Source organism: Phyllobates terribilis, unplaced genomic scaffold (genome assembly GCF_046119375.1).
Source record: "Phyllobates terribilis strain yellow unplaced genomic scaffold, ASM4611937v1 Scaffold_7__3_contigs__length_470593459, whole genome shotgun sequence".
NCBI classification, from domain to species: domain Eukaryota; kingdom Metazoa; phylum Chordata; class Amphibia; order Anura; family Dendrobatidae; genus Phyllobates; species Phyllobates terribilis.
In genome coordinates this window covers 189131773-189154372 of record NW_027362767.1, presented here as the reverse complement: position 1 = coordinate 189154372, position 22600 = coordinate 189131773, and positions in this window count along the sequence as shown.

Genomic DNA, 22600 nt, shown 5'->3' with positions numbered 1-22600 from the left:
ACTCCTGAGGACCACCTTCTGAAGTGTGTACAATAATTTTAAACATCACCTGACCCCTGATTCAAACGTCTCAGTTCTGTCCCAGCAGATGAGACTCGATCAGGATCGTCATACAAAAGCCCCATGGCAGAAAAAAAATCCTCCACTAGCCTAAAACACGGATCATTAGGTTGGAGAGAAAAGGCCCATCCCTGTGGTTCCTTGTGCAAAAGTGACATGATAAACCCAATGCGCTGTGATTCATTCCCAGAGGACCTTGGTCTCAAACGAAAATATAATAAACAAGCATTTTTAAAGGAAAAAAAATCTTGTTGTTTACCATAAAAAATATCAGGCATTCCTACCTTCGGTTCCACAAAATGCGCTCCAGGACAGCTACTCAAGTGTTGTTGAAGCTCGGTCACCTCCAGAGACAATCCCTCCAGGCGTTGAGCTAACTCCTGGACAGAAACCATACTGATCCCCGAATTTCTTTAGTTTTAGTTTTTTTTTTTTTGGGCTGGACTTACTGTTATGATCTGCAACATAAACTAAGGAAAGAAGGGGAGAGCTGTCCCTACAATAGGACTAAGCTGAGTCCCTACGTTGCAGCAGGCTGCCTGTTCCTTGTGAACAGACCCGCCTTCATCCTCGGATAGTCTGAACGGAGACCTATGGAATCAAGGGAGGGGTCACTAAAAGAGCTAAGGACTGGGACAAAAATGGGACACCTCCTAAAAGAAGTTGTTGCAAAGAAAAAGACAAACTGACAAAAAGTACTACAGGTCCCAGAAGACCAAGCGAACTAGAGAGGGTAAGGCACAAAAGCACCTGGCTAGACAGACAGTCAAAACAACACTAAAGTCCAGCAAAGCCAGAAGGGCGGAGCTGGAATATATAGGCAGATGGTCACATGACCGCAAAACACAAGATAGAAACAAAAACAAACTGGAGGGTTCTAACATTATTCCCATTATTGGGGAGTGGGTCTCCCATAGTATTTGCTTATGCCTTCCAAGCAAAAGCTGCCAAAAATTAGGACGGATGAACTTGCAATGCCCCTTACAAGAGCCATGCAGTACAGCATATTACAAACATTATTCCCATTATTGTGGATTGTGTCTCCCATAGTCTTTGCTTATGCCTTCCAAGCAAAAGCTGCCAAAAATTAGGATGGAGGAACTTGCAATGCCCCTTACAAGAGCCATGCAGTACAGCATATTACAAACATTATTCCCATTATTGGGGAGTGGGTCTCCCATAATATTTGCTTATGCCTTCCAAGCAAAAGCTGCCAAAAATTAGGATGGAGGAACTTGCAATGCCCCTTACAAGAGCCATGCAGTACAGCATATTACAAACAGAAGTCCCATTATTGGGGAGTGGGTCTCCCATAATATTTGCTTATGCCTTCCAAGCAAAAGCTGCCAAAAATTTAGGAGGCAATGCAATGCCCATTCGAAGAGTCGTGGAGGTTAGAGTTAATTCAAAACAACATTTCAATGCCCCTTGGAAGAGCTGTGGAGTTCAGAGTGGTTTAACAAGATGCTTTTAATGCCCCTCAGAAGAGACGTGGGGGTCCCAGTAGCTTAACAAGACGGTTTTAATGCCCCTTGGAAAAGTGGTGGAGGTCGCAGTAGCTTAACAAGACGGTTTGAATGCCCCTTGGAAGAGACGTGGAGGTCCCAGTAGCTGAACAAGACGCTTTTAATGACCCTCAGAAGAGACGTGGAGGTCCCAGTAGCTTAACAAGATGGTTTTAATGCCCCTTGGAAAGGTGGTGGAGGTCGCAGTAGCTTAACAAGACAGTTTGAATGCCCCTTGGAAGAGACGTGGAGGTCCCAGTAGCTTAACAAGATGGTTTGAATGCCCCTCGAAAGAGACATGGTGGTCCCAGTAGCTTAACAAGATGGTTTTAATGCCCCTTGGAAAAGTGGTGGGGGTCGCAGTAGCTTAACAAGACGGTTTGTATGCCCCTTGGAAGAGACGTGGAGGTCCCAGTAGCTTAACAAGACTGTTTTAATGCCCCTTGGAAAAGTGGTGGAGGTCGCAGTAGCTTAACAAGACGCTTTTAATGCCCCTCAGAAGAGACGAGGAGGTCCCAGTAGCTTAACAAGACGGTTTTAATGCCCCTTGGAAAAGTGGTGGAGGTCGCAGTAGCTTAACAAGATGCTTTTAATGCCCCTCGGAAAAGTGGTGGAGGTCGCAGTAGCTTAACAAGACGCTTTTAATGCCCCTCGAAAGAGACGTGGAGGTCCCAGTAGCTTAACAAGACGGTTTTATTGCCCCTCGGAAAAGTGGTGGAGGTCACAGTAGCTTAACAAGACGCTTTTAATGCCCCTCGGAAAAGTGGTGGAGGTCGCAGTAGCTTAACAAGACGCTTTTAATGCCCCTTACAAGAGCCATACAGTACAGCATCTTAAAAATATTATTCCCATAATTGGGAAGTGGGTCTCCCACAGTCTTTGCTTATGTCTTCCAAGCAAAAGCTGACAAGAATAAGGACGGAGGAACTTTCAATAATGGCAACACGGACCACGGTCACCCTGGTGGTATAGTGGTGGTGGAGGCTGAGGATAAGGAGAAGAACATAAAACAGCTGAAATGAGTAAGCGTATACCCATGTGTGGGTGTGAAGCGGTGCATGTGAATACACCTCCCAAAATAACACAGTGGATTTGACTTTATGTTACTCTGCTGTCATTTGGTGGTGATGAGAAGTCTGGCCCAATCCAGCCCTTGTTCATTTTATAAGGGTCAGCCTGTCAGCATTGTCAGTTGACAGGCGAGTGCGCTTATCAGTTATAATTCCCCCAGCGGCACTAAAAACATGCTCTGATAACACGCTAGCGGCAGGGCAGGCCAGGACCTCCAAGGCGTACAGAGCGAGTTCATTCCAAGTGTCCAGCTTGGATACCCAATAATTAAAAGGCACAGAGAAATCACGGAGGACGCTGGTATGGTCGGCAAGGTACTCCCTCACCATCTTTTGAAACTTTCCACTCCTTGTGAGAGTATCCCGCGCCTCAGGGTCTCTAAGCTGGGCGGGTCTCAGAAAACTGTCCCAGAACGTTGACAGTGTTCCTCTGCCTCTGCTGGATTGGAGTTGCCTCTCTCTCGCTTGTACGCCTTGGTTGGTCAACGAACTGTGACCTTTGCCACTAGCGTGTTCAGATGGGAATTTTTTTAACAGTTCTGCAAGCAAGGGCCTTCTGGTACTGCCCCATTTTTGTAGACCTCTCCACCTCAGGAATAAGAGAGTGAAAGTTCTCCTTGTAGCGGAGGTCTAAAAGTGTCACCAACCAGTAATGACTGTCACCCAACATTTTAACAACGCGAGGGTCACAGTTAAGGCAGCGTAACATAAAGTCAGCCATGCGTGCCAGACTGGTAACGGGCAAGACTTCCGTGTCCTCACCAAGATGACGACTGACCATGCTCTCCTCCTCCTCCCCCCCCCCCTGTCCTCAGGCCACCCACGCTGTACCGACGGTATGACAGTTGTACAGGTACTACCATCTACAGCGCATTATACAAGCTCCTGTTCTTCTTCCTCCTCCTCCTCTCCCTCATTGTCCCACAATGCACGTTGGGATGAGATGAGGCTGGGCTGTGTGTAATTGACCGCTACGGCTTCTTGATCCAGCTCATCATACTCTGGCTGCAATGCTTCGTCTTTAATTCTCTGAAGAGAGCGTTGCAAAAGACAGACAAGTGGAATGCTGATGCTAATGATGGCGTCATCACCACTCACCATCTTGCTGGACTCCTCAAAGTTTGTCAAGATGGTACATATGTCAGACATCCAGGTCCACTCCTGAGGTCTTATGTGTGGAGTCTGACCTGAATATCGACGGCCTTGTTGCAGCTGGTACTCCACAACTGCTCTCTTCTGCTCACAAATCCTTTGCAACATGTGGAGGGTAGAGTTCCAATGTGTGGGGACATCACACACCAGTCGGTGTGATGGAAGCTGCAAATGCTGCTGCAACACAGCAAGGGCGGCGGAAGCTGTAGCCGACTTGCGAAAATGAGCTGACAGGCGGCGTACTTTGACGAGCAGATCTGGCAACTCGGGGTACGATTTAAGAAACCGTTGAGCCACGAGGTTGAGCACATGAGCCAGGCATGGTACGTGTGTGATCTCGCCTCGCCTCAGAGCCGCCACCAGGTTACGGCCATTGTCACACACGACCATGCCTGGATGTAGGTTCAGCGGTCTCAGCCATAGATCTGCCTGCTCTTTCACAGATGTCCACAACTCACAAGCAGTGTGAGGTTTCTCACCTAAGCATATGAGTTTCAGCACAGCCTGCTGCCGCTTGGGGGAGGCAGTACTGCAGTGCTTCCAGCTTGTAACTGATGTGGTGATATCTGAGATGGAGGCTGAACATGAGGAGGAGGAGGAGGATGATGTGCAGGAGCTGTACACTGTGGGGGCAACTCTGACTGACATAGGGCCCGCAATCCTCGGTGTGGGGAGGATGTGTTCCGTCCCAAGGTCCGACTGGGTCCACTATGTTTACCCAGTGTGCCATCAGGCAGATGTACCATCCCTGGCCACAAGCACTTGTCCACGTGTCCGTTGTCAGGTGGACTCTCCCAGTAACTGCGTTGTTGAGGGCACTGCAGATGTTTTGGGACATGTGCTTGTGTAGTGTGGGGATGGCACACAGGGCAAAATAGTGTCGGCTGGGGACCGAGTACCGAGGGACAGCCACCGCCATAAGGTTGCGGAAGGATTCCGTCTCCACCAGCCTAAAAGGCAGCATTTCCAACGCAAGCAGTCGTGAAATGTGCGAATTTAGGACTGTGGCTTGTGGGGCGTTAGCTGCGAATTTCCGCTTTCATTCAAAGGTCTGGGATATGGACAATTGAACGCTGCGGTGGGACGTGGACGTGGACGTTGATGCTGTTTCTTGAGAAACTCCCATAACAAGTGAAGACTGAGAGGAGGGGGCATCTTTGCATGCAGTATGGACAGGGGATTGCCTTGCACACACAACAGGGGGTTCTATTGCACGCACAACAGCGGAAGAAGCAGTGGTGACACCCGCTGACACTGGTCGTGGACCCTGGGGTTCGCCCCACAAAGTCGAGTGCTTTGCTGCCATGTGCTTGATCATGCTGGTGGTGGTCAGGCTGGTAGTTTTGTCACCCCTGCTGATGCTGGCATGGCAGGTGGTACAAATGGCCTTTTTGGGGTTATTAGCAGAGTCCCTCGTGTTGGTGTTACGGGGAACTGTTGCCCGCCTTCTGCGGCCACCACACTGCTTCTTCCTGCCTGTTGGGGTACTCTGCCTCCCTCACCCTGTGTGCTGCTGGCCTCCTGCCACGTTGGGTCAGTTACTAGATCATCCACCACCTCCTCCTCTTCCACTTGCGCACCACGATCCTCCTCCTCACTTCCTGTCAATTGTGTCTCGTCATCGTCCACCTCTTGTGACAAATTGCCAGCGTCGACTTCCTGTGGCCGTGGCTGTTCAAATATTTGGGCATCACTACATGGGATCTCCTCTTCCACCACTTCAAGCGGAGCAGGCAAGGGGCACAAATCTGGAAATGGACCAGTGAACAGCTCTTCAGAGTGTCCAAGTGTGGGATCAGTTGCTGTCTGATGACACTCGGCATGGTGGGAGGAAGGAGCATCAGGGTGAGGAGGAGTATGCGGTTGAGACTCACGGCTACTAAGAGTTGACCGTGTGGAAGACAGACCAGAGGTGGTGGTGCCCAGGTAACTGGAAGTATTATCTGCTATCCAATTAATAACCTGTTCACACTGATCAGTTCGAAATACTGGTGTTGTTCTGTGCTTCCCTAGTAATTCGGTCAAGAAGTGGGAGCGAGAAGATGTGGCTGTTGGTTGTGGCACATTTTCACCTTGGCCACAGCCCCGTCCTCTACACGCACCATCACGAGAATGTCCAGTTCCACGTCCCTTGCCACGCGCCTTACCCATTGTAAAGGAAGTAAAATAGCTTACACTCGCACTATCAATGGAAAAAGGGTAATAAACAGTAGATTAGAATGGTGGAAGAGGAAAACCACAGTTCTATTTCTCTGGCCTACACCTGACTCTTTTAAACAATCTGAACAATCAGAGAGAAACTATTACTGTTTTTCTTTACAGAAAAAATACCAAAAGCTGAATAATAGAGATTTTTTACAGTGGAATGGCAAAACCACAGTTATTGTATACTGGGGTACACCAGACAACTTTAAATTGATATATTTGCAGCTGAACAGTGAGCGACACACTCAAACTGTTTTTTTTTAGGTAAAAATGGCCCAAAAGAGGATAATACAGAGGTTTGAACCGTGGAACTGCAAAACAACACTTGTATTTCTCGGGCCTACACCAGACTATTTTCAACAGATATATTTGTGTCTGAACAATCAGGAGACACTACTGTTTTTCTTTACAGCATAAAATTCAAAAAAGCAGGATAATACAGAGATTTGACCCTTGGAACTGCAAAACCACACTTTTATTTCTCGGGCCTACACCAGACTATTTTCAACAGATATACTTGTGTCTGAACAATCAGGATACACTACTGTTTTTCTTTATGGCGAAAAATGCAAAAAAGCAGGATAATACAGTGATTTGACCCGTGGAACTGCAAAACCACACGTATATTTTTCGAGCCTACACCAGACTATTTTCAACAGATATATTTGTGTCTGAAAAATCAGGAGACACTACTGTTTTTCTTTACGGCAAAAAATGCAAAAAAGCAGGATAATAGAGAGATTTGACCCGTGGAACTGAAAAACCACACGTGTATTTCTCGGGCCTACACCAGACTATTTTCAACAGATATATTTGTGTCTGAACAATCAGGAGACACAACGGTTTTTCATTATGGCAAAAAATGCAAAGAAGCAGGATAATACAGAGATTTGACCCGTGGAACTGCAAAACCACACTTTGTAATTCTTGGGCCTACACCAGACTATTTTCAACAGATATATTTGTGTCTGAACAATCAGGAGACACTACTGTATTCTTTATGGCAAAAAATGCCAAAAGAAGGAAAATACAGAGATTTGACCCGTCGCACTGCAAAACCACAGTTCTAGTAATCTGCCCTACACCAGACTATTTTCAGATATATTTGTGTCTGAACAATCAGGAGACACTACTGTTTTTGTTTACAGCAAAAAATGCAAAAAAGCAGGATAATACAGAGATTTGTCCCGTGGAACTGCAAAACCACACTTGTATTTCTCGGGCCTACACGAGACTATTTTGAACATATATATTTGTGTCTGAACAATCAGGAGACACTACTGTTTTTCTTTACAGCAAAAAATGCATAAAAGCAGGATAATACAGAGATTTGACCCGAGGAACTGCAAAACCACACTTGTATTTCTCGGGCCTACACCAGACTATTTTCAACAGATATATTTGTGTCTGAACAATCAGGAGACACTACTGTTTTTCTTTACAGCAAAAAATGCAAAAAAGCAGGATAATACAGAGATTTGACCCATGGAACTGCAAAACCACACTTGTTTTTCTCGGGGATACACCAGACTATTTTCAACAGATATATTTGTGTCTGAACAATCAGGAGACACTACTGTTTTTCTTTACTGGAAAAAAAAGGCAAAAGAAGGATAATACAGAGATTTGACCCGTGGAACTGTAAAACCACAGTTCTAGTAATCTGGCATACACCAGACAATTTTTAACAGATATATTTGTGTCTGAACAATCAGGAGACACTACTGTTTTTCTTTACAGCAAAAAATGCAAAAAAGCAGGATAATACAGAGATTTGACTCGTGGAACTGCAAAACCACACGTGTATTTCTCGGGCCTACACCAGACTATTTTCAACAGATATATTTGTGTCTGAACAATCAAGAGACACTACTGTTTTTCTTTACAGCAAAAAATGCAAAAAAGCAGGATAATACAGAGATTTGACCCATGGAACTGCAAAACCACACTTGTTTTTCTCGGGGATACACCAGACTATTTTCAACAGATATATTTGTGTCTGAACAATCAGGAGACACTACTGTTTTTCTTTACGGCAAAAAAATGCAAAAAGGCAGGATAATACAGAGATTTAACCAGTGGAACAGCAAAACCACACTTGTATTTCTCGGGCCTACACCATACTACATTCAACAGATATATTTGTGTCTGAACAATCAGGAGACACTACTGTTTTTCTTTACCGGAAAAAAAAGGCAAAAAGAAGGATAATACAGAGATTTGACCCGTGGAACTGTAAAACCACAGTTCTAGCAATCTGGCATACACCAGACAATTTTTAACAGATATATTTGTGTCTGAACAATCAGGAGACACTACTGTTTTTCTTTACGGCAAAAAATGTAAAAAAGCAGGATAATACAGAGATTTGCCCCGTGGAACTGCAAAACCACACTTGTATTTCTCGGGCCTACACCAGACTATTTTCAACAGATATATTTGTGTCTGAACAATCAGGAGACACTACTGTTTTTCTTTACAGCAAAAAATGCAAAAAAGCAGGATAATACAGAGATTTGACCCCTGGAACTGCAAAACCACACGTATATTTTTCGGGCCTACACCAGACTATTTTCAACAGATATATTTGTGTCTGAAAAATCAGGAGACACTACTGTTTTTCTTTACAGCAAAAAATGCAAAAAAGCAGGATAATACAGAGATTTGACCCGTGGAACTGCAAAACCACACTTGTATTTCTCGGGCCTACACCAGTCTATTTTCAACAGATATATTTGTGTCTGACCAAACAGGAGACACTACTGTTTTTCTTTACAGCAAAAGATGCCAAAAGAATGATAATACAGAGATTTGACCCGTGGGACTGCGAAACCACAGTTCTAGTAATCTGGCCTACACCAGACTATTTTCAACAGATATATTTGTGTCTGAACAATCAGGAGACACTACTGTTTTTCTTTACAGCAAAAAATGCAAAAAAGCAGGATAATACAGAGATTTGACCCGTGGAACTGCAAAACCACACTTGTATTTCTCACACCTACATCAGACTTTTTTCAGCAGATATATTTGTGTCTGAACAATCAGGAGACACTACTATTTTTCTTTACGGCAAAAAATGCCAAAAGAAGGATAATACAGAGATTTGACCCATGGAACTGCAAAACAACAGTTCTAGTAATCTGGCCTACACCAGACTATTTTCAACAGATATGTTTGTGTCTGAACAATCAGGAGACACTACTGTTTTTCTTTACGGCAAAAAATGTAAAAATGCAGGATAATACAGAGATTTGACCCGTGGCAATGCAAAACCACACTTGTATTTCTCGGGCCTACACCAGACTATTTTCAACAGATATATTTGTGTCTGAACAATCAGGAGACACTACTGTTTTTCTTTACGGCAAAAAATGCCAAAAGAAGGATAATACAGAGATTTGACCCGTGGAACTGCAAAACCACACTTGAATTTATCGGGCCTACACCAGACTATTTTCAACTGATATATTTGTGTCTGAACAATCAGGAGACACTACTGTTTTTCTTTACAGCAAAAAATGCAAAAGAGCAGGTAATACAGAGATTTGACCCATGGAACTGCAAAATCACACTTGTAATTCTTGGGCCTACACCAGACTATTTTCAACAGATATATTTGTGTCTGAACAATCAGGAGACACTACTGTATTCTTTATGGCAAAAAATGCCAAAAGAAGGAAAATACAGAGATTTGACCCGTCGCACTGCAAAACCACAGTTCTAGTAATTTGGCCTACACCAGACTATTTTCAGATATATTTGTGTCTGAACAATCAGGAGACACTACTGTTTTTCTTTATAGCAAAAAATGCAAAAAAGCAGGATAATACAGAGATTTGTCCCGTAGAACTGCAAAACCACACTTGTATTTCTCGGGCCTACACGAGACTATTTTGAACATATATATATTTGTGTCTCAACAATCAGGAGACACTACTGTTTTTCTTTACAGCAAAAAATGCAAAAAAGCAGGATAATACAGAGATTTGACCCGAGGAACTGCAAAACCACACTTGTATTTCTCGGGCCTACACCAGACTATTTTCAACAGATATATTTGTGTCTGAACAATCAGGAGACACTACTGTTTTTCTTTACAGCAAAAAATGCAAAAAAGCAGGATAATACAGAGATTTGACCCATGGAACTGCAAAACCACACTTGTATTTCTCGGGCCTACACCAGACTATTTTCAACAGATATATTTGTGTCTGAACAATCAGGAGACACACCTGTTTTTCTTTACGGCAAAAAAATGCAAAAAGGCAGTTTAATACAGAGATTTGACCAGTGGAACAGCAAAACCACACTTGTATTTCTGGGGCCTACACCATACTACATTCAACAGATATATTTGTGTCTGAACAATCAGGAGACACTACTGTTTTTCTTTACGGCAAAAAATGCCAAAAGAAGGGTAATACAGAGATTTGACCCGTGGAACTGCAAAACAACCGTTCTAGTAATCTGGCTTACACCAGACTATTTTCAACAGATGTATTTGTGTCTGAACAATCAGTAGACACTACTGTTTTTCTTTACATCAAAAAATGCAAAAAAGCAGGATAATACAGAGATTTGACCCATGGAACTGCAAAACCACACTTGGATTTATCAGGCCTACACCAGACTATTTTCAACAGATATATTTGTGTCTGAACAATCAGGAGGCACTACTGTTTTTCTTTACAGCAAAAAATGCAAAAGAGCAGGATAATACAGAGATTTGACCCGTGGAACTGCAAAACCACACTTGGATTTGTCGGGCCTACACCAGACTATTTTCAACAGATATATTTGTGTCTGAACAATCAGGAGACACTACTGTTTTTCTTTACGGCAAAAAATGCCAAAAGAAGGATAATACAAAGATTTGACCCGTGGAACTGCAAAACCACACTTGTATTTCTCGGGCCTACACCAAACTATTTTCAACAGATATATTTGTGTCTGAACAATCAGGAGACACTACTGTTTTTCTTTACAGCAAAAAATGCAAAAGAGCAGGATAATACAGAGATTTGACCCGTGGAACTGCAAAACCAAAGTTGTATTTCTCGGGCCTACACCAGACTATTTTGAACAGATATATTTGTGTCTGAACAATCAGGAGACACTACTGTTTTTCTTTATGGCAAAAAATGCCAAAAGAAGGATAATACAGAGATTTGACCCGAGGAACTGCAAAACCACAGTTCTAGTAATATGGCCTACACCAGACTATTTTCAACAGATATATTTGTGTCTGAACAATCAGAAGACACTACTATTTTTATTTACAGCAAAAAATGCTAAAAAGCAGGATAATACAGAGATTGGACCCGTGGAACTGCAAAACCACACTTGTATTTCTCGGGCCTACACCAGACTATTTTCAACAGATATATTTGTGTCTGAACAATCAGGAGACACTACTGTTTTTCTTTACAGCAAAAAATGCAAAAGAGCAGGATAATACAGAGATTTGACCCGTGGAACTGCAAAACCAAAGTTGTATTTCTCGGGCCTACACCAGACTATTTTGAACAGATATATTTGTGTCTGAACAATCAGGAGACACTACTGTTTTTCTTTATGGCAAAAAATGCCAAAAGAAGGATAATACAGAGATTTGACCCGAGGAACTGCAAAACCACAGTTCTAGTAATATGGCCTACACCAGACTATTTTCAACAGATATATTTGTGTCTGAACAATCAGAAGACACTAGTATTTTTATTTACAGCAAAAAATGCTAAAAAGCAGGATAATACAGAGATTGGACCCGTGGAACTGCAAAACCACACTTGTATTTCTCGGGCCTACACCAGACTATTTTCAACAGATAGATTTGTGTCTGAACAATCAGGAGACACTACTGTTTTTCTTTACGGCAAAAAATGCAAAAAGGCAGGATAATACAGAGATTTGACCCGTGGAACTGCAAAACCACACTTGTATTTCTCGGGCCTACACCAGACTATTTTCAACAGATATATTTGTGTCTGAACAATCAGGACACACTACTGTTTTTCATTACAGCAAAAAATGCAAAAAAAGCAGGATAATACAGAAATTTGACCCGTGGAACTGCAAAACCACACTTCTAATTCTTGGGCCTACACCAGACTATTTTCAACAGGTATATTTGTGTCTGAACAATCAGGAGACACTACTGTTTTTCTTTACAGCAAAAAATGCAAAAAAGCAGAATAATACAGAGATTTGACCCGTGGAACTGCAAAACCACACTTGTGTTTCTCACGCCTACATCAGACTATTTTCAGCAGATATACAGTACAGACCAAAAGTTTGGACACACCTTCTTATTTAAAGATTTTTCTGTATTTTCATGACTATGAAAATTGTACATTCACACTGAAGGCATCAAAACTATGAATTAACACATGTGGAATTATATACATAACAAAAAAGTGTGGAACAACTGAAAATATGTCTTATATTCTAGGTTCTTCAAAGTAGCCACCTTTTGCTTTGATGACTGCTTTGCATACTCTTGGCATTCTCTTGATGAGGTTCAAGAGGTAGTCACCGGAAATGGTTTTCACTTCACAGGTGTGCCCTGTCAGGTTTAATAAGTGGGATTTCTTGCCTTATAAATGGGATTGGGACCATCAGTTGTGTTGTGCAGAAGTCTGGTGGATACACAGCTGATAGTCCTACTGAATAGGCTGTTAGAATTTGTATTATGGCAAGAAAAAAGCAGCTAAGTAAAGAAAAACGAGTGGCCATCATTACTTTAAGAAATGAAGGTCAGTCAGTCCAAAAAATTGGGAAAACTTTGAAAGTGTCCCCAAGTGCAGTTGCAAAAACCATGAAGCGCTGCAAAGAAACTGGCTCATATGAGGATCGCCCCAGGAAAGGAAGACCAAGAGTCACCTCTGCTTCTGAGAATAAGTTCATCCGAGTCACCAGCCTCAGAAATCACAGGTTAACACCAGCTCAGATTAGAGACCAGGTCAATGCCTCACAGAGTTCTAGCAGCAGACACATCTCTACAACAACTGTTAAGAGGAGACTTTGTGCAGCAGGCCTTCATGGTAAAATAGCTGCTAGGAAAACACTGCTAAGGACAGGCAACAAGCAGAAGAGACTTGTTTGGGCTAAAGAACACAAGGAATGGACATTAGACCAGTGGAAATCTGTGCTTTGGTCTAATGAGTCCAAATTTGAGATCTTTGGTTCCAACCACTGTGTCTTTGTGCGACCCAGAAAATGTGAACGGATGGACTCTACATGCCTGGTTCCCACCGTGAAGCATGGAGGAGGAGGTGTGATGGTGTGGGGGTGCTTTGCTGATGACACTGTTGGGAATTTATTCAAAATTGAAGGCATACTGAACTAGCATGGCTACCACAGCATCTTGCAGCGGCATGCTATTCCATCCGGTTTGCGTTTAGTTGGACCATCATTTATTTTTCAACAGGACAATGACCCCAAACACACCTCCAGGCTGTGTAAGGGCTATTTGATCAAGAAGGAGAGTGATGGGGTGCTACGCCAGATGACCTGGCCTCCACAGTCACCAGACCTGAACCCAATCGAGATGGTTTGGGGTGAGCTGGACCGCAGAGTGAAGGCAAAAGGTCCAACAAGTGCTAAGCATCTCTGGGAACTCCTTCAAGATTGTTGGAAGACCATTTCCGGTGACTACCTCTTGAAGCTCATCAAGAGAATGCCAAGAGTGTGCAAAGCAGTCATCAAAGAAAAAGGTGGCTACTTTGAAGAACCTAGAATATAAGACATATTTTCAGTTGTTTCACACTTTTTTGTTAAGTATATAATTCCACATGTGTTAATTCATAGTTTTGATGCCTTCAGTGTGAATGTACAATTTTCATAGTCATGAAAATACAGAAAAATCTTTAAATGAGAAGGTGTGTCCAAACTTTTGGTCTGTACTGTATTTGTGTCTGAACTATCAGGAGACACTACTGTTTTTCTTTACGGCAAAAAATGCCAAAAGAAGGATAATACAGAGATTTGACCCGTGGAACTGCAAAACCACAGTTTTAGTAATCTGGCCTACACCAGACTATTTTCAACAGATATATTTGTGTCTGAACAATCAGGAGACACTACTGTTTTTCTTTACGGCAAGAAAATGCAAAAAAGCAGGATAATACAGAGATTTGACCCGTGGAACTGCAAAACCACACTTGTATTTCTCGGGCCTACACCAGACTATTTTCAACAGATATATTTGTGTCTGAACAATCAGGAGACACTACTGTTTTTCTTTACGGCAAAAAATGCAAAAAAGCAGGATAATACAGAGATTTGACTCGTGGAACTTCAAAACCACACGTGTATTTCTCGGGCCTACACCAGACTATTTTCAACAGATATATTTGTGTCTGAACAATCAGGAGACACTACTGTTTTTCTTTACGGCAAAAAAATGCAAAAATGCAGTATAATACAGAGATTTGACCCGTGGAACTGCAAAACCACACTTGTATTTCTCGGGCCTGCGCCAGACTATTTTCAACAGATATATTTGTGTCTGAACAATCAGGAGACACTACTGTTTTTCTTTACAGCAAAAAATGCAAAAAAGCAGGATAATACAGAGATTTGACCCGTGGAACTGCAAAACCACACTTGTATTTCTCGTGCCTACACCAGACTATTTTCAACAGATATATTTGTGTCTGAACAATCAGGAGACACTACTGTTTTTCTTTACAGCAAAAAATGCAAAAAAGCAGGATAATACAGAGATTTGACCCGTGGAACTGCAAAACCACACTTGTAATTCTTGGGCCTACACCAGACTATTTTCAACAGATATATTTGTGTCTGAACAATCAGGAGACACTACTGTTTTTCTTTACGGCAAAAAATGCCAAAAGAAGGGTAATACAGAGATTTGACCCGTGGAACTGCAAAACAACCGTTCTAGTAATCTGGCTTACACCAGACTATTTTCAACAGATGTATTTGTGTCTGAACAATCAGTAGACACTACTGTTTTTCTTTACATCAAAAAATGCAAAAAAGCAGGATAATACAGAGATTTGACCCATGGAACTGCAAAACCACACTTGGATTTATCAGGCCTACACCAGACTATTTTCAACAGATATATTTGTGTCTGAACAATCAGGAGGCACTACTGTTTTTCTTTACAGCAAAAAATGCAAAAGAGCAGGATAATACAGAGATTTGACCCGTGGAACTGCAAAACCACACTTGGATTTGTCGGGCCTACACCAGACTATTTTCAACAGATATATTTGTGTCTGAACAATCAGGAGACACTACTGTTTTTCTTTACGGCAAAAAATGCCAAAAGAAGGATAATACAAAGATTTGACCCGTAGAACTGCAAAACCACACTTGTATTTCTCGGGCCTACACCAGACTATTTTCAACAGATATATTTGTGTCTGAACAATCAGGAGACACTACTGTTTTTCTTTACAGCAAAAAATGCAAAAGAGCAGGATAATACAGAGATTTGACCCGTGGAACTGCAAAACCAAAGTTGTATTTCTCGGGCCTACACCAGACTATTTTGAACAGATATATTTGTGTCTGAACAATCAGGAGAAACTACTGTTTTTCTTTATGGCAAAAAATGCCAAAAGAAGGATAATACAGAGATTTGACCCGTGGAACTGCAAAACCACAGTTCTAGTAATATGGCCTACACCAGACTATTTTCAACAGATATATTTGTGTCTGAACAATCAGAAGACACTACTATTTTTATTTACAGCAAAAAATGCTAAAAAGCAGGATAATACAGAGATTGGACCCGTGGAACTGCAAAACCACACTTGAATTTCTCGGGCCTACACCAGACTATTTTCAACAGATAGATTTGTGTCTGAATACTCAGGAGACACTACTGTTTTTCTTTACAGCAAAAAATGCAAAAAGGCAGGATAATACAGAGATTTGACCCGTGGAACTGCAAAACCACACTTGTATTTCTCGGGCCTACACCAGACTATTTTCAACAGATATATTTGTGTCTGAACAATCAGGACACACTACTGTTTTTCATTACAGCAAAAAATGCAAAAAAGCAGAATAATACAGAGATTTGACCCGTGGAACTGCAAAACCACACTTGTGTTTCTCACGCCTACATCAGACTATTTTCAGCAGATATATTTGTGTCTGAACAATCAGGAGACACTACTGTTTTTCTTTACGGCAAAAAATACCAAAAGAAGGATAATACAGAGATTTGACCCGTGGAACTGCAAAACCACAGTTCTAGTAATCTGGCCTACACCAGACTATTTTCAACAGATATATTTGTGTCTGAACAATCAGGAGACACTACTGTTTTTCTTTACGGCAAGAAAATGCAAAAAAGCAGGATAATACAGAGATTTGACCCGTGGAACTGCAAAACCACACTTGTATTTCTCGGGCCTACACCAGACTATTTTCTACAGATATATTTGTGTCTGAACAATCAGGAGACACTACTGTTTTTCTTTACGGCAAAAAATGCAAAAAAACAGGATAATACAGAGATTTGACTCGTGGAACTGCAAAACACACGTGTATTTCTCGGGCCTACACCAGACTATTTTCAACAGATATATTTGTGTCTGAACAATCAGGAGACACTACTGTTTTTCTTTACGGCAAAAAAATGCAAAAATGCAGGATAATACAGAGATTTGACCTGTGGAACTGCAAAACCACACTTGTATTTCTCGGGCCTGCGCCAGACTATTTTCAACAGATATATTTGTGTCTGAACAATCAGGAGACACTACTGTTTTTCTTTACAGCAAAAAATGCAAAAAAGCAGGATAATACAGAGATTTGACCCGTGGAACTGCAAAACCACACTTGTATTTCTCGAGCCTACACCAGACTATTTTCAACAGATATATTTGTGTCTGAACAATCAGGATACACTACTGTTTTTCCTTACGGCAAAAAATGCAAAAAAGCAGGATAATACAGTGATTTGACCCATGGAATTGCTAAACCACACGTGTATTTCTCGGGCCTACACCAGACTATTTTCAACAGATATATTTGTGTCTGAACAATCAGGAGACACTACTGTTTTTCTTTACAGCAAAAAATGCAAAAAAGCAGGATAATACAGAGATTTGACCCGTGGAACTGCAAAACCACACTTGTATTTCTCGGGCCTACACCAGACTATTTTCAACAGATATATTTGTGTCTGAACAATCAGGAGACACTACTGTTTTTCTTTACGGCAAAAAATGCAAAAAAGCAGGATAATACAGAGATTTGACTCGTGGAACTTCAAAACCACACGTGTATTTCTCGGGCCTACACCAGACTATTTTCAACAGATATATTTGTGTCTGAACAATCAGGAGACACTACTGTTTTTCTTTACGGCAAAAAAATGCAAAAATGCAGTATAATACAGAGATTTGACCCGTGGAACTGCAAAACCACACTTGTATTTCTCGGGCCTGCGCCAGACTATTTTCAACAGATATATTTGTGTCTGAACAATCAGGAGACACTACTGTTTTTCTTTACAGCAAAAAATGCAAAAAAGCAGGATAATACAGAGATTTGACCCGTGGAACTGCAAAACCACACTTGTATTTCTCGTGCCTACACCAGACTATTTTCAACAGATATATTTGTGTCTGAACAATCAGGAGACACTACTGTTTTTCTTTACAGCAAAAAATGCAAAAAAGCAGGATAATACAGAGATTTGACCCGTGGAACTGCAAAACCACACTTGTAATTCTTGGGCCTACACCAGACTATTTTCAACAGATATATTTGTGTCTGAACAATCAGGAGACACTACTGTTTTTCTTTACGGCAAAAAATGCCAAAAGAAGGGTAATACAGAGATTTGACCCGTGGAACTGCAAAACAACCGTTCTAGTAATCTGGCTTACACCAGACTATTTTCAACAGATGTATTTGTGTCTGAACAATCAGTAGACACTACTGTTTTTCTTTACATCAAAAAATGCAAAAAAGCAGGATAATACAGAGATTTGACCCATGGAACTGCAAAACCACACTTGGATTTATCAGGCCTACACCAGACTATTTTCAACAGATATATTTGTGTCTGAACAATCAGGAGGCACTACTGTTTTTCTTTACAGCAAAAAATGCAAAAGAGCAGGATAATACAGAGATTTGACCCGTGGAACTGCAAAACCACACTTGGATTTGTCGGGCCTACACCAGACTATTTTCAACAGATATATTTGTGTCTGAACAATCAGGAGACACTACTGTTTTTCTTTACGGCAAAAAATGCCAAAAGAAGGATAATACAAAGATTTGACCCGTAGAACTGCAAAACCACACTTGTATTTCTCGGGCCTACACCAGACTATTTTCAACAGATATATTTGTGTCTGAACAATCAGGAGACACTACTGTTTTTCTTTACAGCAAAAAATGCAAAAGAGCAGGATAATACAGAGATTTGACCCGTGGAACTGCAAAACCAAAGTTGTATTTCTCGGGCCTACACCAGACTATTTTGAACAGATATATTTGTGTCTGAACAATCAGGAGAAACTACTGTTTTTCTTTATGGCAAAAAATGCCAAAAGAAGGATAATACAGAGATTTGACCCGTGGAACTGCAAAACCACAGTTCTAGTAATATGGCCTACACCAGACTATTTTCAACAGATATATTTGTGTCTGAACAATCAGAAGACACTACTATTTTTATTTACAGCAAAAAATGCTAAAAAGCAGGATAATACAGAGATTGGACCCGTGGAACTGCAAAACCACACTTGAATTTCTCGGGCCTACACCAGACTATTTTCAACAGATAGATTTGTGTCTGAATACTCAGGAGACACTACTGTTTTTCTTTACAGCAAAAAATGCAAAAAGGCAGGATAATACAGAGATTTGACCCGTGGAACTGCAAAACCACACTTGTATTTCTCGGGCCTACACCAGACTATTTTCAACAGATATATTTGTGTCTGAACAATCAGGACACACTACTGTTTTTCATTACAGCAAAAAATGCAAAAAAGCAGAATAATACAGAGATTTGACCCGTGGAACTGCAAAACCACACTTGTGTTTCTCACGCCTACATCAGACTATTTTCAGCAGATATATTTGTGTCTGAACAATCAGGAGACACTACTGTTTTTCTTTACGGCAAAAAATACCAAAAGAAGGATAATACAGAGATTTGACCCGTGGAACTGCAAAACCACAGTTCTAGTAATCTGGCCTACACCAGACTATTTTCAACAGATATATTTGTGTCTGAACAATCAGGAGACACTACTGTTTTTCTTTACGGCAAGAAAATGCAAAAAAGCAGGATAATACAGAGATTTGACCCGTGGAACTGCAAAACCACACTTGTATTTCTCGGGCCTACACCAGACTATTTTCTACAGATATATTTGTGTCTGAACAATCAGGAGACACTACTGTTTTTCTTTACGGCAAAAAATGCAAAAAAACAGGATAATACAGAGATTTGACTCGTGGAACTGCAAAACACACGTGTATTTCTCGGGCCTACACCAGACTATTTTCAACAGATATATTTGTGTCTGAACAATCAGGAGACACTACTGTTTTTCTTTACGGCAAAAAAATGCAAAAATGCAGGATAATACAGAGATTTGACCTGTGGAACTGCAAAACCACACTTGTATTTCTCGGGCCTGCGCCAGACTATTTTCAACAGATATATTTGTGTCTGAACAATCAGGAGACACTACTGTTTTTCTTTACAGCAAAAAATGCAAAAAAGCAGGATAATACAGAGATTTGACCCGTGGAACTGCAAAACCACACTTGTATTTCTCGAGCCTACACCAGACTATTTTCAACAGATATATTTGTGTCTGAACAATCAGGATACACTACTGTTTTTCCTTACGGCAAAAAATGCAAAAAAGCAGGATAATACAGTGATTTGACCCATGGAATTGCTAAACCACACGTGTATTTCTCGGGCCTACACCAGACTATTTTCAACAGATATATTTGTGTCTGAGCAATCAGGAGACACTACTGTTTTTCTTTATGGCAAAAAATGCCAAAAGAAGGATAATACAGAGATTTGACCCGTGGAACTGCAAAACCACAGTTCTAGTAATCTGCCCTACACCAGACTATTTTTAGATATATTTGTGTCTGAACAATCAGGAGACACTACTGTTTTTCTTTACAGCAAAAAATGCAAAAAAGCAGGATAATACAGAGATTTGACCCGTGGAACTGCAAAACCACACTTTTAATTCACAGGCCTACACCAGACTATTTTCAAAAGATAAATTTGTGTCTGAACAATCAGGAGACACTACTGTTTTTCTTTACGGCAAAAAATACAAAAAAGCAGGATAATACTGAGATTTGACCCATGGAACTGCAAAACCACACTTGTATTTCTCGGGCCTACACCAGACTATTTTCAACAGATATATTTGTGTCTGAACAATCAGGAGACACTACTGTTTTTCTTTACAGCAAAAAATGCAAAAAAAACAGGATAATACAGAGATTTGACCCATGGAACTGCAAAACCACACTTGTATTTCTCGGGCCTACACCAGACTATTTTCAACAGATATATTTGTGTCTGAACAATTAGGAGACACTATTGTTTTTCTTTATGGCACAAAAATGCCAAAAGAAGGATAATACAGAGATTTGACCCGTGGCACTGCAAAACCACAGTTCTAGTAATCTGGCCTACACCAGACTATATTCAGATATATTTGTGTGTGAACAATCAGGAGACACTACTGTTTTTCTTTACAGCAAAAAATGCAAAAAAGCAGGATAATACAGAGATTTGACTCGTGGAACTGCAAAACCACACTTGTAATTCTTGGGCCTACACCAGACTATTTTCAACAGATATATTTGTGTCTGAACAATCAGGAGACACTACTGTTTTCTTTAGGGCAAAAAATGCCAAAAGAAGGAAAATACAGAGATTTGACCCGTCGCACTGCAAAACCACAATTCTAGTAATCTGGCCTACACCAGACTATATTCAGATATATTTGTGTCTGAACAATCAGGAGACACTACTATCTTTCTTTACAGCAAAAAATGCAAAAAAGCAGGAAAATACAGAGATTTGTCCCGTGGAACTGCAAAACCACACTTGTATTTCTCGGGCCTACACCAGACTATTTTGAACATATATATTTGTGTCTCAACAATCAGGAGACACTACTGTATTTCTTTACAGCAAAAAAGCAGGATAATACAGAGATTTGACCCGAGGAACTGCAAAAACACACTTGTATTTCTCGTGCCTACACCAGACTATTTTCAACAGATATATTTGTGTCTGAACAATCAGGAGACACTACTGTTTTTCTTTACAGCAAAAAATGCAAAAAAGCAGGATAATACAGAGATTTGACCCGTGGAACTGCAAAACCACACTTGTAATTCTTGGGCCTACACCAGACTATTTTCAACAGATATATTTGTGTCTGAACAATCAGGAGACACTACTGTTTTACTTTACGGCAAAAAATGCCAAAAGAAGGGTAATACAGAGATTTGACCCGTGGAACTGCAAAACAACCGTTCTAGTAATCTGGGTTACACCAGATTATTTTCAACAGATGTATTTGTGTCTGAACAATCAATAGACACTACTGTTTTTCTTTACATCAAAAAATGCAAAAAAGCAGGATAATACAGAGATTTGACCCATGGAACTGCAAATCCACACTTGGATTTATCAGGCCTACACCAGACTATTTTCAACAGATATATTTGTGTCTGAACAATCAGGAGGCACTACTGTTTTTCTTTACAGCAAAAAATGCAAAAGAGCAGGATAATACAGAGATTTGACCCGTGGAACTGCAAAACCACACTTGGGTTTGTCGGGCCTACACCAGACTATTTTCAACAGATATATTTGTGTCTGAACAATCAGGAGACACTACTGTTTTTCTTTACGGCAAAAAATGCCAAAAGAAGGATAATGCAAAGATTTGACCCGTGAAACTGCAAAACCACACTTGTATTTCTCTGGCCTACACCAGACTATTTTCAACAGATATATTTGTGTCTGAACAATCAGGAGACACTACTGTTTTTCTTTACGTCAAAAAATGCAAAAAAGCAGGATAATACAGAGATTTGACCCATGGAACTGCAAAACCACACTTGTATTTCTCGGTTCTACACCAGACTATTTTCAACAGATATATTTGTGTCTGAACAATCATGAGACACTACTGTTTTTCATTACGGCAAAAAATGCAAAAAACAGGATAATACAGAGATTTGACCGGTGGAACTGCAATACCACACTTGTAATTCTTGGGCCTACACCAGACTATTTTCAACAGATATATTTGTGTCTGAACAATCAGGAGACACTACTGTTTTTCTTTACGGCAAAAAATGCCAAAAGAAGGGTAATACAGAGATTTGACCCGTGGAACTGCAAAACAACCGTTCTAGTAATCTGGCTTACACCAGACTATTTTCAACAGATGTATTTGTGTCTGAACAATCAGTAGACACTACTGTTTTTCTTTACAGCAAAAAATGCAAAAGAGCAGGATAATACAGAGATTTGACCCGTGGAACTGCAAAACCACACTTGGATTTGTCGGGCCTACACCAGACTATTTTCAACAG